Below are 4,524 nucleotides of genomic sequence, written 5' to 3'. Positions count from 1 at the left end.
TAGCCTGGTTGGCCTGGGGAGAACCCTGGAGGCGGGAGCTGATGCAGAGGCTGTGGAGGAGTGCTGCTTACTGGCTTGCCCCCCATGGCTTGCTCAGCCCAGGACCACCAGCCCAGAGTCACACCATCCACAATGGACTGAGCCCTCCCCATCAATCACTAATAGAGAAAATGCCTTACAGCGAGCTTGTGGAGGCATTTTCTCGCAGAGGTTCCCTCCTTTCAGAGGTCTCTAGCTCGTGTGGCGGGTTGACGTTAGATTAGTCAGCACAAAGTTAAATAAAATTACCACAATGCTGAACTGTGTGGGGACCTTACAAGAACACTTGGATAAAAACCTGCTGCAGTCCGAGAAAGGAAGTGTCTGTAGACAAGAGTTCCCTGAGGACGAAAGTGGGATTTAACAAAATATTCCCTGTGGATGCTAAACTGATGGGAGAAGGAGAAGTTTCTCACTACTGTTCCTTCTGAATAAACACAAGATTTCATGATGAAAAAAGTTAATGAATTACTTAGAACAGCCAGCAAATACATATTAGAACCAACCCACACGAGTTAAATTGTTGGTTCTTCAAGGAAAAGCCAAAATTTCCCCTGTAGATGCTGTAAACCTATTTCTTGGACATTTCCTTTAGGCAGGTTCCATTTTGATTCTATAGAGATGGGGGAGGGGGAGTCCTGCAAGGAAACACATCCATTCAGGGCAAACTGCAAGAAAAACCATCCATTTTTACCAAACCTTATAATTTTTAGTATTTGGCTTTAAACCTTTCCTTTTCGAGCCACATCAATTTTGAGAAAAATTTCTACCTCTTCCTGCACAGTCTATGGCACCAGGAACTGACTTGAATCCACTGGTCTCCAGTCCCTGTAAGTGTGACTTGTAAGTCTACGGCAGCGTGGATAAAATGTTTTAGGTTGGTGTGCTTAAGGGTCAGAAAGGAGGCCATGAGAAGCAGTCTGAACTTACGTGAGGGATCAGTAGAAGACTGTAGGCAGATGAAGAAAACATTTTTAATGCCAGGGGCCATGAGATGGCCCAGTGGATAAAACTGCTTTCCCTGAAATCCTGACAACCTAAATTTAATTTCTGGAACTCACATCAGATTGAGAAATCTGACTTTTAAAGTTGTCCTCCGACCTCTACAGTGTGATTTCCCACCAATCTAAGCTCTGGCAAGAGTAAGCATGCATACACACTCCCCAGCACTGTGCTTGCTGGCTGTAGTATTTTATTTTTTTCGTTTTTGATATTGCCTAAACAATTTAACATCACAACTGTTTGCATATCATGCCCATTGTGTACTTTGTAAGTAATCCAGAGGTGAGTTAGGACATTCAGGGTAACGTGGACAGAAGAAAGCGATCCACGTGGGCTGGGAAATGTGAGCTGCGGTGCCCTTCATTTTATGAAGGTAGGATGAGATGAGTCTGCTCAACCGCAGAACAAAACGCAGCTGGGAGGAACAGAGCGATTGTTCTGGGGCCAGAGGTTGAAGTGAGCCACCCACAGACTCTGGCTTCGGCCTGGGGCATAGGTGTGGGGTGAAGTGCGTGACTCTCAGCTCCATTTTGGGGGGTGGAGGCTCTGAGACTGAGGCATCGTTGGGGTTAGAAGGACAAAGGGTAAAAAGAATGTTTCTGACCTGCACAGATGGGCTTGCACTGACGTCTGGGAGACATCTGAAGTAGACTGAGAAAGAAAATCTAGAGTTGAGTTTGTACGTGTTGAGTGTGAGATGTCTGTAAGAGATCCAAGAAGAGGTGTCAAGTAGGCAGCAGGATATATGACAGGGACTCAACAGACCAGCCATTTATAGCAGCCTTGTACATTTAGATGGTATTTTAAACTCTGGACAGAATTGAGAGAGACATAGACTAGAGACCAGGATATGAGGAACAGAAAGTAGAAATTGGGGTCCTGATATAAGGCTCAATGAACAAAGAGGGCTTGTTGTGCAACCCTGATGACCTGAGTTGGCTCCCAGGAGCTCACATAAAGATGGAAGCAAAGAACCGACTCCCTAGGATTTCTTCTGACCTCCATACATGCATTCTAGCACATGCATGGCCATATCCATCATACATGTGCACACATGGAGAATTTTAAAATTAGAGATTAGCAAAAGAAGGAGAAATTAACCTAAGAGACTGAAGAATGGTCAGAAAGAGCCAAGGGGGTCTCAAAAGGGTGATGTGACCGGTTCCAAGGTTGGTGGGTGTTCAAAGCATGGTGGGAAATCACACCAAGTGCAACAGGTCTCAGGCATGGTATTTAACCTTTCTGCAAAGCTATACAATGTACAGGGGAGTGATGAACTCCCCAAAGTATCAAGTAAAAGAACAACCCTAAGCCACATAGTTGGTCTCTGTGTGCACTCATTCTACAGTAGTTTTTTTAAGCCTTGTGCTATCTCGAAGGCATCAGGCAATGCTGTAGTGTAGCTGTGCAGAAGGTAGTCAGTGGAGAACTACTTTAATACTAGCAATAGGGATGGACAGATGGCTCTGTGCTTAAGAGTGCTTCTAGGTCTTACAGAGTGCCTATGTTCTGTTCCCAACACCCACGCAAGGCAACTCACAACCACCTTAACTCCAGCTCCAGGAGGATCTGATGCCCTCTTCTGGCCTCTGCTGGTACTGCACTCACAGGCTTCTATCAACACCTAGGTGCAGGCAGGCATGTCTGTAGCTCAAAAGAAAATAAAACACTACAAATGACAACCAAACTAGCTTTCCTTTTGACATAGATTATTTTAAAATATGAAGAAAAATATCTTCTTATGCTAAGTCACTAGTCTTCAATGCCACCAAAAGGGTGGCATTAATTACTACGGGATCTGTTCCGCTTGCTCTCCATTTCCTGACACTGTTTGGTTTCTGTGTGAAATGTAGGAGTGTTTTGTTGTTGTTTTTCAATTAATTTTAACTGCAACCCAAGGAGGGCCCAAATCAGCACAGTTATTAGCATCTTAAAAACACTGATTCACTTACTGGAAAAGCTTTTTTCCAGCCGTCTCTTGTGGGAATAGTTTCCCAGAGCTTACTGGTGTTTTGAATGCCAAAGTGCCATTTAAGAAGGAAAACCATCCAGCGTGCAGGCTTTCCTAAAAGGCAAGAGAAATTAAAAGCTACTAAGAACAGCAAATGCATTAATGAAAAGAAAACGAGCAGATTGCATTTATTAAAAATTATGTAAACACTCTCGTTTCCGACCCATTATTAATACACTTAGATCTTTCTGCTAAATGGTATCAGCAGGTGGAAATGAGAGATGAGAACGTTCTCCGCTACTGAAACCAAACCAGACGAGACCTGAGGTTTCTTTTGAAGATACCAATCCACACAAAGTTGTTTGGGGATGGCTTCAGGGTATGAAAATTAAACCAGAGCCTGGCAAATATTAGGACCTGAGTTTGTTTTCTAAACTCAGGTTAAAAAAACATTCAGGCAACAAGACAGTGGAGGTGGAGACAGGCAGATACCTTGAGCTCACTGGCCAGTAAGCATCATCTAATCAAAGGGCTCCAAGCCGGGAGAGTGCCTGAGCGAGGACTCCTGAGACTGACCTTTGACCTACACCCTCATGTACACACACCTGCACCCGCACCCTCATATGCACATGCATGCAGGAATGCATGCACACACACAAGCACTAGAGAAAACTCAATCTGGGGATACTTGAGAATATTAAAATTAACTTCCCATATTTGCCTGACGAATCCAAGAAAAACTGGAGAAGTGTTCCCTTGTTGTAAGCCAAATTAAACATGGGGATATTTTTTTTAATCCAATTAACTAAAAACATTCACCTCAAGTGTTTTATGGGGCAAATAAGCAAAAGCAACACAATTGTGCTTAGATCTCAATAGAGAGTCGGGGTCTGCGGCACAGGCCTGTACTCCTAGTGTTTGGGGGGAAGGGACAGAAGGATCTGGAATGTAAAGCCAACGTGGGCAACATCACAAGACCTGGTCTCAAAACCACACAAACACCTAAGCAACTGCAAAGTCACAGAGAGCGCCTTGATCTGTCAGAATGTACGATAGAAATATCAAATTGCTCCGTCAGTAACACGAAAGAGGAAGAGGCACACTCACGATGGGGTGTATGGAGAGCTGAGGCACATACTCTGATACCAGGCTTGAATTTACCAAGCCCGACCTGACCGACTCACTTGTTCAAGTCTCCTCCCATTCCAGTTCCTAATTCTGCTCTCACCCCTTCTTCTCAAAGTCGCCCAACAGTTCATTAAAGCAGTAACAGGAATACAAAAACAAAAAAATTACACTTTAAACATTGCAAGTAGGTAGGGGAAGGGGATGAACATTGTAAGAATGAACTTATGCCTTTCAGGGGCACGGGATGCAATGATCCATGGAGCGCCCAGGAGGCATCACTAGGCTCTCCAGCAAACAATCCCAAAGTCACTCAATTGTCAATAGGGTTAAAAACGAAATGGTAGGCTAGCTAGTGTGTGTGTGTGCGTGTGTGTGTGTGTGTGTGTGTGTGTGTGTGTGTGTGT

Source organism: Mus pahari, chromosome 10 (genome assembly GCF_900095145.1).
Source record: "Mus pahari chromosome 10, PAHARI_EIJ_v1.1, whole genome shotgun sequence".
Classification (NCBI taxonomy): domain Eukaryota; kingdom Metazoa; phylum Chordata; class Mammalia; order Rodentia; family Muridae; genus Mus; species Mus pahari.
The sequence above is the reverse complement of the archived record's forward strand: the minus strand, read 5'-3'. Positions refer to the sequence as shown.